General features: G+C 39.0%; 1 protein-coding gene across 3 annotated transcripts in view; it reads right to left on the reverse strand.

The window, feature by feature from the left end:
- The window catches only part of Mios (meiosis regulator for oocyte development), a 40848-nt gene extending 38025 nt beyond the window's left edge, over positions 1-2823 (reverse strand). For 2 of the 3 annotated variants that reach the window (XM_058572166.1, XM_046422588.1), the window contains exons 1-2: positions 2338-2693; positions 1713-1808 (exon numbers count right to left, since the gene is read on the reverse strand). The gene's annotated coding sequence lies outside the window, so the exon portion shown is untranslated. The other variant, XM_046422589.2, reaches the window with a different exon arrangement.
- Between the last annotated feature and the right edge of the window lie 11723 nt (positions 2824-14546).

Consider the following 14546-nt stretch of genomic DNA (forward strand, 5'->3'; position numbering starts at 1 on the left):
GAATAGATGAAATTCTTGTTTCATTATAATTTGTAGTACCCCGCACAGAGCTAGGCATCTGAATAGATAATAACTGTTATTTCCAAGTTTTACCAATTCCTTCAGACTTCTATCTTCTTCTACTCCTTTTTCTACTTGAAGCTGGCACCATGCTATGAGCAAAGTGCCCAAAGTCATAAATGTTTTCAATGATGGGCAAGAGCCTCAAAGTAAGTCATCCTAAGATGATTACTCTAATACATTGTTTTTATTTACTCTATAATTGTTTTGTTTTTGAGTACTGGGGATTGAACTCAGGGATACTTAACCACTGAGCCACATCCCAGCCCTTTTTAATTTTTTGTATTTTATTTAGAGACAGGGTCTCACTGAGTTGCTTAGGGCCTTGCTAAATTGCTGAGGCTGGCTCTGAATTCACAATCCTTCCGCCTCAGCCTCCCAAACTGCTGGGATTACAGGCATGCACCACCATGCTGGGCCTATTCTGTAACTGCTGATCGGGCACCTAGGCACATTCTAAATGCTGGGAACACAGCAATGAACAAGGGCAGATAAAGTCCCTGGTCTAATGAAATCTGCATTCTAGTGATGAAGTACAGTTCAATCTTAAAAGGAATTTGAAAGTTTAAGAAAAAAAAAAGAGGCACCTTGTGTAACAGAAAGTAGCTAAGATAACAAGAAGGAACAGATATTGAAAGTGAGGAATCATACTAACACTCTCACAAAAGGAAGTCTCTTAACTGGAGATATCCTGAGATGTCATCCATCTTTCTATCTCATTGAAAGATAAATACTTAAATAAACACACTTTTTATGTAAGCTTCCATTACAGAATCTGCTTTTTAAAGAAATGGTCTATAGTAAGAAAACTAGATGCCTCATGGAAAAATCCATCTCAAAAACACAAATAGAAAGTGTGGCTGCAATTTAAAAAAAAAAAAAAAAATCTTTGATTTACATGACTTTCAATGAAGAATTATCAGCATTTTTTTCTGATGACACACACTTAAAATGTTTCTATTACCATCAACAAAACTAATTACAGTAACTTACAGAAGTTCAGAACTTGACAGAAAGAAACTAACAAATTCTTTTCATTTTGTCTGGGAATAAAGATATTTGGGCTCTTTTCCAAGAACTCTAAACTTCCATCCTAGGCTACTGTATAGGAAGAGGATCAGCTATGTAATTTTCTCAGGGCAAAAATGCAGGACCCTCTTATTTAAAAAAAATTTTAAAATTTCAAGATGGTGACAGCAGAGCTTTAATATTTACAGTGTTAGCCACTGTAAATGCTAGGCCCCATGCTACTATACAGGTTGCACATTATGAAATTGGCCTTGTAGAGAACTGCATTTATAACCACCCTCTTAAGAAATCCAATACACAACATAGATGGATCCTTGCTAATAAACACACACAACTAGGTATATACTGGAAAGTAAAGAAAACAACCTGGACTCAGTCCCTCCACCAGCTTAGACCCTAACAAGTTCCTTAATAATCCATGACCATAAAACTGATATGAATTTATTTTATTTCCATCTTACAAAGTTGTTACAAACAAATCAGATGAGCTCTTTGCTTCACACAGATGTTAGTTATCTTACAAAGCCCTGGAAATTAATGTTTTCAAACAGTGGAGACACTGAAAAATCAAGTGTAGATGGGGTAGAGTTTGCAATAAGTACACCTTACATTTAGATTCTCACCTTCAAGTTTAACAAGTGATCACTTCTTTCAATGATTTCTCAGCAAAAGAAAGCCATATTGAGCCAGAGTTCATCACCAGAACATTTTTAACAACACTAACAAACAGAAATAAAGAATTAGCCATATGACTTAAAATTCTGTAACAGCCATATTTAAAAAGTAAAAGGAAATAGATGGAGTTAAACTTTAAAATATAATTTTTATTTAACCCAAACCATCAAAAACATTCAATTTATAATTAATGTAAAAAATTATTACTAAGAACTTTGTTTTGTGCCAAGTCTTGGAAATCCGATGTTATTTTACACTTAGAGCACATCCCAACCCTAGAAAGCAGTCCAAAACATTACAATAATACAAAGTATGCAATCACGTGCTTTTGTTGTTATTGTGTTCTACTTTTCTTATCATGCCAAATTGCTGTATAAGTATAGAGGTGATAAGAAATCTCCAGTATTGCCAGCTTCAAGATGCACTGCACATATCCAAATTTCCCCTAAAATATAATTATGCAAAAGGCCTCCGAAAGCTGTCATTTGCTAAGCAAATTTAGCAAAGCAAAGAGACTTTATTCATCCTCTGAAGGAATTTCCACTACCCATATCTGAAGAGAATCGAGCTCACCAGGTGAGAAGCCCTTCAAGAAGTATTTAATAGGGCTCAACTGAATGGGGCGCGCTGCTATTCCGGGTAAACCTGGAATCTGCGGGCGACTCCCACGCTCCAGACACCTGGCTGAGCCTCTCCTCAAAGCCTGGGAAGGGCACAAACCCGCAGCGGCGGAGGCTGCAGCGCGGCTCCGGTGTCCCCGAGCAGGGCCCGGACGGCCGCCGTTCGCGGTTATCATCCCACAGCGCGGAAGGCGACTAGCCTAACAACGCCGGGGCCCGCGGCCGCCCGGCCCTGTCAACTGGGCTTTCCCAGGCCTCTTGCGGCGGCCCCGGCGCCAGGAGAGCACAGCCGCGGCCCGAGCCGCACTCACTGACCTGGGGTGGCAGCGCGTCGCCGCACGGCCGCTTCCGGCCTGGACACCGCCCCTCCCGCCGCGGGAGCCGGACTCGGGCAAGATGGCGGCCGCGCGCGGCGCGTGACCGGGGACCGCGCCGGGGCTCAGGCCCCATACCACTTCTCGGCCTCGGAAGGGGCGTGTTTCTCCCGCCAGCTCCGCCTTTCCCTCGCCCCGGGGCGGAGCCCGGGACTGTGAGGTCCGCCTCCCGCCCCAGCGCCCAGGCCTCCCGGCAAGACCTGTCCCTGGGACCCAGCGAAGAGAGTCTAAGCGTGCAGCCTGCGGCCTATCCGGGCCGTTGCTGCTCTGAGTGGTCTTCAAGTACCTTTATATTAATTCCTCTGATCAGTTTTAATATCTATTAAAAATTATTGCGGGAGATATAGTAGAACAGCCAAGGTTGGGGTTCATGATGTATTCACCCTTTAATCACTGCAGAAAGAAGTCTTTTGAACACCTGTGGAGTACCCAGCACCTTGTTGAATGCTGGGTGACAATTAAATGACATGGTCCCTGTAGGAAATAGGCCATCAGACTACTACACAGGAGAGACTGTGGCTCAGTGTGGGTGGGTGGTCAGCAAAGCTTCCTTGAGGACCACTAGGCTGAGACAAGTACGATGAGTATGGATGGGATTAGCCAGGAAAGACAGGTCAGAAAGGCTTGGAAGAGAAGAAACTTCCAAGGCTGAGGAACAAGCAAGTGCTGGGGCATGGGGGAGGGCATAGCAATAGCTACATTAGTACTTCCACTAATCATGGTTTTGCTTTCCAGGTTTTCAGTTACACACACATAAAAAACAGAGGTTTGAAAATATTACATGGAAAATTCCAGAAATAAGCAATTCACAAGTCTTTTTTTTTTTTAATATTTATTTATTTAGTTAGTTGTTGGCAGACACAACATCTTTGTTTGTATGTGGTGCTGAGGATCGAACCCGGGCCGCACGCATGACAGGCGAGCGCGCTACCACTTGAGCCACATCCCCAGCCCTCACAAATTTTAATTTCAGAGTAGTGTGACGAAATGTTCCAGGTCCTATTCAGTGCCTTCCAGAACGTGAATCATTATTTGTCCAGGGTCCCTAACTGTTTAGGCTGTCATTATTCATCTATTAGCTTTCTGGGTTTATCAGATTGACTGTGGGTGCTTATGTTCAAATGACCCTCATGTAATTAATCTAACATCACATCACAATGCCCAAATCATTTGCCGAGAGAAGAAAGATACAGCAGGACTCATCGTTTCAATACCATCTTGCTGAATCTTCTCGGTGATTTGGGCCTTGACCCCAAGTCCCCCCACACCATCTCAGATCAATACAAATGTCTGACTTATCCACTCCTGCCATACATAGCTGAGGAAACCTGTCCCCTTAATCTGGGGAGATGACTTTGCCTCCTCTGTCAGAAAGGAGGGGGAAAAATTATTAGGTAGGAATCCCCACAGCCTCCTCCTTCTTCTTTCCCTCCTCCAACATCTTCCTTCACTTCCATTTGTATCTTCTTTTAGCTGCCAAAGAGAAAGGAAAGGAGCCCTATATATTTCTCCTTTTCTGAGACCTGGTAACATTTGCTTTCTCCTCTCGCATATATATGCAACCTCTTAATTTCTACTGGTTCTTTACCTTCATGTGCTCACTCCCATGTTCCCCTCAAGAGAGGACCATACTTGCTCTCTCTAATTCCATTTTCTTGTGTATTCCCAGAATTCATTCTCCTCAATTTTTTAGAGTTGCCAAGCCATTTTAAAGGTCACAGTGACCTTTGTGCTGCCAGTTCCAATGGCCAAAGCTTCACCCTTGCAGCTTTTAATACTGGAATACTTGCTCCCTCTTGAAATAGTCTCTTGACTTGGTTCTGTCTCATTAGCTTCTTTTTGTTTGTCTTCTGTGATTGGACTGTTTCTTGAACTTGACAAGTGTGCTCTTGCCTTAGCACCTCTGCACTGCTGTTCCCTCTGCCTAGGTGCTTTTTAGCATAAATCTGCATGACTTATATTCTCCCTTTATTTAAGACACTGCTCACTTGTCACAGAATACATATAAATGGGCTCCTCTCAGCCAAAATTTCCTTGGTAATACTTACCACAATTTCATATACACAGTCATCTCTTTCCTTACCTATAGTTGTCTTCTTTCAGAATTATATGCTCCATGTGCCTAGTTTTCATTGATTTTTTTTTCTTTTTCGTAAGAGGACATACCTATACCTGCAAGTTTTAGCAGTGCACTTGGTGACCCAGTTAAAAAAGATATTTCTTGAGTCTCCCTTTCAGCTACGTGTGTGTGTGTGTGTGTGTGTGTGTGTGTATAAATTGTGGCCACTGAGATGCCAGTAGAGCTGGATCATGTCCCTTAAAATGGAAATTTCTTGCCATCCATTTCCTCTTCTCTCTTTCCTGCTTTCTGGCAAGTGGTAAAAAGAAATACTGATTAGAAATGGGAGCCATCTAGTAAGGGAGGAAAAGCTGTGCCATTAGCCTAAGTCCCTGTATATTTGGGGAAGCTGACGTACCTCCTCCCTTGAATCAACTACAAGCTTCTGGGACCATTCCAAAAATAAAATAAATGTTGTTCTTTTAAAATTATTGGTTTGGGCCTGTTTTAGGGGCTTAGAATATTCCCTAATACAGAGACCTTTGTTTTATTTTCTACTTAGTTATCAGGGTCTAAAACAGTGCATAGCACAGAATATGTACTCAATAAATATTTGTCGAATACATCTTAAAACAATCTTTTTGTATTCTACACATCTTCCCCCAGTACATTTCTTTTCTCCCCTTCCTTATTCGTCCAAGATTTGCAAAAGTGTATTCTTTCCATGTTGTCCTCAGTTACTTGCACTGGAAAGCCCCTTATAGGGAAAAGTGACACTTTCATTCTTCTTGGAAATTGACTCCCATTCTCCACATTCTTCAAGGGCAGCAACCTTTTAGTGCATCACTTTTGGTTTCCTGTAGCACCTGCTACATAATATGTTTTCAAAAATACTGAGTGGGAGAGGGCATTTTTATATTTGTCAGAAAGCTTAAACTGTATTAGAGAATTTTCTTTTTTATACTGGGGATTGAACTCAGGGGTGCTCTACCATTGATCTATATACCCATATCCAGGCCTTTTTTATTATTTTATATTTTGAGGCAAGGTGTTGCTAAGTTGCAGAGGCTGTCCTTAAACTTGCCATCCTCCTGCCTCAGCCTCCTGAAATGCTGGGACTATAAGCAAGATATCAGAGAATTTGACAGATTGGTCTGAGGATATACTGCTAGTTTGGCTTTACAAAATATGCATCTTTTAGGGAGGGGTACCAGCGATTGAACTTAGAAGCACTTGACCACTGAGCCACATCCCCAGCCCTATTTTGTATTTTATTGAGAGACAGGGTCTCACTGAGTTGCTTAGTGCCATGCTTTTGCTGACGCTGGCTTGGAACTCGTGATCCTCCTGCCTCAGCCTCCCAAACCGCTGGGGTTACAGGCAAGCACCACTGTGCCTGGCCAAAACATGCATTTTTACAATGGATCCCTGAATTGCTATAATTCAGTTTCAATATTTTCTTTTTAAACTTAAATTTTGTGTCCCAAACAAGCTGTTTTGTTGTGGTGATCCAGAATGGGTTTTTGTTCTGGTTAACAAAACAAAACTTTTTCTCATGTGGCTGCCTTATCCCATTCCCTTTATTTCCACATGCATAAAATTAGTCTGTACCTGACAATAGTATTTACTCTTAGATTGAGGCTGAGGGGGCATTAAGCTGAAATTAAAGTCCTGTAAACATATGACCTAGCTTAGGCAATCTTTAATGTTTTCACCAAGGTTGAGGGGAAAAAAAACATCTAAAAGTTTATATTACTTTAACTTAAAATAGTGATCTTCAAAAGAATTTCTCACATACTCCAAATAAATTGTCTAAATCAATGCACTTCTTCACATATCCTTGACGTAACAACTGATATTATCAAAATAAATTTATGTACTTACCAAGGTTATGATTTCTAATACATTTTAAATATTTATATTGCAATAATATTTTAAATGTAATCCAAAGAGATTTAAATACCGAGTAAAAGATTTTATTATTCATTTAAAATTTTTGTGAATAAACTGTTCTTTAATTGTAGGAAATTTTATTATTCTATTTTTTTTTCCTCTTTAAGCGTACATTTCCATTCTATTTTCTCCCACTGCATTGTTTGTTTAACAAACAATTACACAGCATCTGGACATGCCAGATATTCTACCATGTAGGCTCATTTAAGATGCTATTTGAAATTGGGTTTCCTGGGAAACAGATTTCAAGATGAAGGTTAGGATATAGGATATTTTGGAGTGATTACTTGTGGAACCAACACCTATTGATAGGAATAAGGAGGAACAAAACTTTACAGAGGGAAAAACTAAGCTGTGATGAAATAGCAACAAAGACTTCAGCCAACCCACAGGAAACTCTAGAACTGGATAAATCCTTCAGAATCATCCTGAGTTGGGGCCAAGGACCCAGGTCTTTCTAATACCCCATTGATGTGAATGTATCATTGGATATGAGCTGCCCCATGAAAAAGAAGTGATTTTGAATAGGGCAGTTTCCTCAGGCAAGGCAGTTCCCAAAGAAGGCTGACAAATGAGGGCTATCTACTGGCAGAACTCTCAGCTGTTGAAGGAATAAGCCATTCATGTCTGATGAAGGATCTGGAGATACATCTCAGAGTCGACCTCATCTTCATCAAGGCTTGTGTGGATGATATTATTATTTTTCCTGTTTTACAGATGAGGAAAAATAGTACAGAAGGGCTAAATGAGTTACATAAGCTCATCCATTTTAAATGGTGAAGTGAGGACACAAACCTAGACAATCTGGGTCTAATATCGCACTCATAACCACTGGCCCATGTGCTATAAAATGAGATAACCATTTGGGCTAATTCTGTGGAGTTAGCAAACATATTTGGTAAAAAAAAGATAGTAAATGTTGTCATCTTAGCAGGCTATAACACTTCTGTCATAGCCATTCAGTTTTGCTGTGGTAATGAAGAAGGTCTGTGGTGAGTCTTCATAGGTGTGTTTCAGTAAACTTCATTTACAGAAACAGGTGATGAGTTGGACTGGTTTGTTACTCCTGTAAAAGAAAAATATTTAAAGATAAAGGAAATAGGTGGTTTCAAGATGGTGTAATAGAGAAGGTTGCTTTCCTGGCTGCTCCTTGGTGTGAAACCAAGAAAGCAGATAGGCAGCTTATCAGCAAAGTGAACTGACAAAAAGGAAAAACCAGGGGGACTTTATTGGTATTTAATATTGGACATGCAAAGCAGACCGGGGACTCAAAAGTGGGCTATAATAAAATAAGAAAGAAATCCCCAGCCCCACAGCCACTGCCATGGCTAGAGGTACCAGCCAGAGTGGTCCCTCTGCAAGCAAAATGGAGGCCTGAAGCATGTCTGGGTATGGAAAGTTTAGAGGTCAAAGACATTGCTAGATTAAGCTGAAAGGCATGTTGCAGAATATCCTTATGTATGTCTGGGTGTGTGTAGTGGGGGCACATCTCTCCCAGCTGCCTGCACAGGACAGAGGAAGGAACCATTTAGCAGCTGAAGCATGGGGGCCAGCAGCTGGTGGAGCTGATTCCTGGCAATCCAAGTTTGGTCCAAAATACAGGCAGGCAAATCTACACTGCATGGCATAGAGTGTGCCTAGTGACCAAGAGAAAATCAAATGTGGAGATGGGTTTACACAGGGGAATATTAGTCACTGGTGGTAGAAACTTACTTCACACCACAACCCCCAATCCAGTTGCTTGGAGGACCAGCTGGAAAAGGTTGAATTTGGAGACTGAACCAGAGACTAAGAAGCATAGGGTTCACAGGTGACATAGTAGACTTAGAATTGGCTCCTGCACTTCATGAATAGAACCCAGGGGAGATACCTGGGGTGCAGTCTTCCAGTGTGGACTAGCAATTAATGGACCCTGGAGGTGCATTGACTTAAAATCTCCAGAACAATTGGCATTCATTGAAGAACCTGGAGCCTACCTAAGCCTAAACCCCAACTCTAGAAGTTCCACCTATAGAATAACCTCTCTCATTCCAGCAACTCCATCCTGAGAGTGGAGCAAGCATCACATTACAGACAACCCCAACTAACACTGCTGAAAAGGACAGCTGAGATCTTTTGAATTCTAATGGAAACAATTCTTGAACTTTTCATTGAGATATTTTTCTTTTCTTTTCTCTGTTTGATTGTGACTTTAATTGTTCATTGATATTTACACATATTCACATTTGTTTTTTTCTCATTTCCAGCATTGTTCAAGAGTTATTTTTCATGGATAAGTATTTTGAGAACTAGGATGTTTATTAGTATATTTCAGTTTTGTTTTGTATTCTTTTATTTTTATTTTTAATTTAAAAAATTTTTACTTTATGTATATTTTATTCTCTCACATATCTCTTTTCCTTGATTCTCTTTCTCTCTTTTATTCTGCTAACAGGTAAACTCTATTGTACTTTCACTCTTCCTTTAAATTTTTACTTCTATCTTCTCTCCTCCTCTATCATAATCATAATATCCTATATCACTTCTGTTCTCTCCCTGTCTACCATTCAAAATTCTAAAACCTTTTACAAATGTAAGTTTGTATTGTATTTTAAGCAGTAACTGATTATACTTTTTCTATCTATTGTGACAATTACATTGTAGACATCATAGCAATAACTTTTTGGTTTAATGCTGTATACAGTTTGCATTGGTTGTTGTCTCCCCCTAAATGGTGAGGTACTGGAAACCTTCAGGGACACTATAATTCATAGGGTAGAAACTCTACCACCTCAGATCCATACTGATAGATGGGTAGACATACAAACAACATGAAAAAGCAAAGGCTAACAAATTGCCTCAAACAAAACAAGATATTTCAGTAACAGAATCTATCAACACTACAGTGGAAGAAATGTCAGAGAAGGATTTTCGAACATACATAGTTACACTAAACTGTGAGTTAAAGGACAATCTGAGGAGTGTAAACAGAAAGCAAATACAGGAAGTGAAAATCACTTCAATAAAGAAAGAGAGATTCAGAAAACCAAGCAGAAATCCTCAAAATGGAGGAATTAATAAACCAAATTAAAAACTCAACTGTGAGACACTGAGTTTGATCCTCAGCACCACATAAAAGAATAAATAAATAAAGATATTGTATCCATCTACAACTAAAAAAATTAATAATTCAATGGAAAGCATCACCAACAGACGAGACCAATTGGAAGACAGAATTTTAGGCAATGAAGACAAAATATATAATTTTGAAAATATAATAGACTATGGAAAAAAAGATGTTAAGAGACCATGAACAGAATTTCCAAGAAATATTCAATAAAATGAAAAGACCAAATTTAAGATTTATTGGGATAAATGAAGGCTTAGGGATACAAACCAAAGGAACGCACAATCTTTTTAATGAAATAATATCAGAAAAATTTCCAAACTTAAAGAATAAATAGAAAATAAAACACAAGAGGCTTATCAGACCCCAAATATACAAAATCACAACAGAACCACATCAAGGCACATTATCATGAAAATGACTAACATACAGAATAAAGCTAGATTATTAAAGGCTGCCAGAGAAAAACAAAGGTCACATTCAGAGGGATACCAAGCCAGACCTCAGCTGATTTCTCAAATCAAACAGTCATAGTTAGGAGGTCTTGGAATAATATATACCAAGCTCTGAAAGAAAAATGGATGCCAGCAAAGAATACCATAGCCAGCAAAATTAAGCTTCAGAACTGGCAATGAAATGAAAACCTTCCATGATAAACAAAAGAATTCACAACCATAAAGCTGGCACTACAGAAAATTCTCTACAAAATATCTCATGAAGAAGAAATGAAAAATAAATGTGAAAACTAGAAAAGGGTGGAAATACACTAGAATAATAGTCAATCAAAAAAGAAACTAATTCAAAGTAAAAACCAGAAATAATTCAAAATGACAGGGAATAATATTGAAAAATAATAATTTTTCAATAATAACATTGGATGTAAATGGCCTAAACTCATTGATAAAATGGCATAGACTGGAAAACTGTATTAAAAAACTAGACCCAACAATACACTGTCCCTAAGAAACTCAGTTCATAGGCAAAGACATCCACAGACTGAAGGTAAAAGGATGGAGAAAACATCATTCATATGGATCTTATGAACAAGAAGGGGTTTCTATACTCATATCAGATAAAGTGAACTTCAAGCTAAAGTTAATAAGAGGGACAAAGAAAGACATTCCATACTGCTTAAGGTATTTATACATCAACAGGACATATAATCATAAATATTTATGCACCCCAAAATGGAGCATCTATGTACATCAAACAAACCCTTCTTAATTTCAAGAATCAAATAGGCAACAACACAACAATACTGGGTCACTTTAATACACCTCTCTCACCACTGGATAGATCCTCCAAACAAAAACTAAACTAAGAACCTACAGAACTAAAAAATACAATTAATAATTTAGACTTAACAGACATGTATAGAATGTTTCATCCTTCAATGACTGAATACACTTTCTTCTCAGCAGCACATGGATCCTTCTCTAAAATAGACCTTATCTTATGACATGAAACAACTTTTAGCAAATACCAAAAATTAGAGATAATATCTTGCATTCTATCAGATCATAATGGAATGAAATTAGAAATCAACAATAAAATAAAAAATAGAAGCTACTCTAACACCTGGAAACTAAACAATGTGCTATTGAGTGACCAGTAGATAGCGAAATAAATCAGAAAAGAAATAAAAAGTACTTAATTCTAAATGAGAATATCAATGCAACATATCAAAATCTCTAGGACACTATGAAGGCACTGGTAAGAGGAAAGTTCATTGCATTGAGCTCAATAATTAAAAGGATAGAAATTCACCAAATAAATATCCCCAACATCACATCTCAAAGCTCTAGAAAAAGAACAAATCAACACTAAAAGCAGTAAAAGACAGGAAATAATTAAAATCAGATTTGAAATCAATAATATTGAAACAAAAAAAATTTTAAATATATGAAACAAAAGTCCATTCTTTGAAAAAAATGAATAAAATTGATAAACCCTTAGACATACTAACAAAAAGAAAATTCAAATTACTAAAATTAGCAAAGAAAAAGGAAATTCACTGGGATGCAAGGCTGGTTCAACATACAGAAATCAATAAATGTAATCCACCACATCAATAGACTTAAAGATAAGAACTGTATGATCATTTCGATAGACACAGAAAAAGCATTCAACAAAATACAGCATCCCTTTATGTTCAAAACACTAGAAAAACTAGGGATAACAGGAACTTACCTCAACATTGTAAAAGCTATCTATGCTAAGCCTCAGGCCAGCATCATTCTAAACAGAGAAAAACTGAAGGCATTCCCTCTAAAATCTGGAACAAGATAGGGATGCCCTCTCTCACCACTTCTATTCAACACAGTTCTTAAAACACTAGCCAGAGCAATTAGACAGATGAAAGAAATTAAAGACATAAATATAGGAAAAGAAGAACTTAAACTAGCACTATTTGCTGATGATATGATCCTATACCTAGCAGATCCAAAAAGTTCCACCAAAAAACTTCTTGAACTAGTAAATGAATTCAGCAAAGTGGCAGGATATAAAATCAATACCCATAAATCAAAGGCTTTCCTATATATCAGTGACAAATCCTCTGAAATGGAAATGAGGAAAACTACCCCATTCACAATATCCTCAAAAAAATAAAATAAAATACTTGGAAATCAACTTAACAAAAGAGGTGAAAGATCTATACAATAAAAACTATAGAACCCTACAGAGAGAAATAGAAGAAGACCTTAGAAGATGGAAATATATACCTTGCTCATGGATAGGCAGAAATAATATTATTAAAATGGCCATATTACCAAAAGCACTCTACAGATTCAATGCAATTCTGATCAAAATCCCAACAGCATTCCTCACAGAAATAGAAAAAGCAATTATGAAATTCATCTGGAAAAATAAGAGACCCAGAATAGCTAAAGCACTTCTAAGCAGGAAGAGTAAAACAGGTGGTATAGCTATACCAGATCTTAAATTATACTACAGAGCAATAGTAAAAAAAAAACAGCATGTACTGGCACCAAAACAGGCTGGTAGACCAATGGTACAAAATAGAGGACACAGAGACCAATCCACAAAATTACAACTACCTTATATTAGACAAAGGTGCTAAAAGCATGCAATGGAGGAAGGATAGCATCTTCAACAAATGGTGCTGGGAGAACTGGAAATCCATATTCAACAAAATGAAACTGAACACCTTTCTCTCACCATGCACAAAAGTTAACTCAAAATGGATCAAGGATCTAGGAATCAAACCAGAGACTCTGCGTCTAATAGAAGAAAAAGTTGGACCTAATCTCCATCTCATGGAGTCGGGCTCCAAATTCCTTAATAGGACACCTATAGCACAAGAGTTAAAATCAAGAATCAACAAATGGGATGTATTGTTAGAGTCTGTAAACAAGTCAGGATGGCTCCTGGCATTTTGCCAGAGGAATGTTAAGAGTTCGTAAACAAGTGTGGATGGTGCCTGGCAAAATGCCAGAGGGAGTGGTTTGAGAAGTAACAAAAGCGAGCCATTAAGTGTGGAGATTCCTGATTGGTTGACTGCTGTATCTAGTTTATGCTAATTAGATAAGCTGTGTGGAATGTATAAATACTGCTCCTGTCCTGCAATAAACGGCTCCCACTCCTGCAGTATCAATCTACACAAGTTCTTCGTCACCCCCCGGTTATTTTGCTGCAGCCGGACTGCGGCAGATGGTAGCCCGTTACGGGGAGCCCCAGGAAACTCGGGGGTAAGTGATGAAAAAAAGCTGCCCGTCCATAGATAGGACGGGAGCAAATCTGCTAGTCCCTAGGCAGATAGGGTGAAAGGAAAAATGGCCATTTCGAGAAAATGGAGAAGATTGACACAGTATGTTAGTGTCTTGTTTTGTCTTGAAATGTTGTATTGTCTTTGTGACGAAAATATGGAAGGGGTGAGAAGTAAATTACTAAGGGAAGAAGGCACCCCAGTGGAACCAAGAATAGTTAGGGCATGTGTTGATAAAAGCCCAAGAACTCTAGTCAGAAAGAAGAAAAAAGTTCAGAGGAGGAAGGATTTTCAAGAAAGAAATTGCAAAAGGCTACTACTAAATACTTTTCGTTATCGGAGGGTGCGTGAAGCCGCATGGAGGCTGCCGCGTATAGGAGCCCATCATGGCGCAGCAAGGAATTTCCAAGCTGCAGCAGCCGGCTCTTCCCCGCCCCCCACCCGGGAAGCAGAAAGCCACTGCGAGAGCCCAAATCTAGACCTGACCTGGAGGCACAGTCTCGCAGGCTCTTGCTCCCTGTGCCCGGAAGCAGTTTGAGTCTGGGACTCTCCCCAGGGCCATCTGGGGCTGCCCCGGACACTGCAGGCGGAAGATGGCCCGCGTCCCCGAAGTTTAATGTTTCCAAGGCCAATAACTACAATGGTTTTCCCACACCTGGAAGCTGATGAGTAATGAGCACTATTAATGCTTATTTCAAATGCAAAAAAAACCTTGAGATAATGTACTAAATTGTTCAGAAGGTTGTTTTCTTAGTAGAATGCTACAGGATTTTCTTTAGCCATCCGGAGTTCCTGCCTTTGTCCCAGTGCCTGTAAAGACCAAGGTGGAAGAATTTCCAGTGTTGCTGAAAACCGGACGAGACTTCGGATCAAGCTAGCTACCTGCAGAACTTACCTGGACTGTGATTTAAGCTAGTTGCCTACAGAACTTACCTAGACTATG

Source organism: Marmota monax, unplaced genomic scaffold, assembly GCF_021218885.2.
Source record: "Marmota monax isolate L192 unplaced genomic scaffold, Marmota_monax_Labrador192_F-V1.1 WCK01_AAM20220418_F8-fsc00144, whole genome shotgun sequence".
NCBI classification, from domain to species: Eukaryota; Metazoa; Chordata; class Mammalia; order Rodentia; family Sciuridae; genus Marmota; species Marmota monax.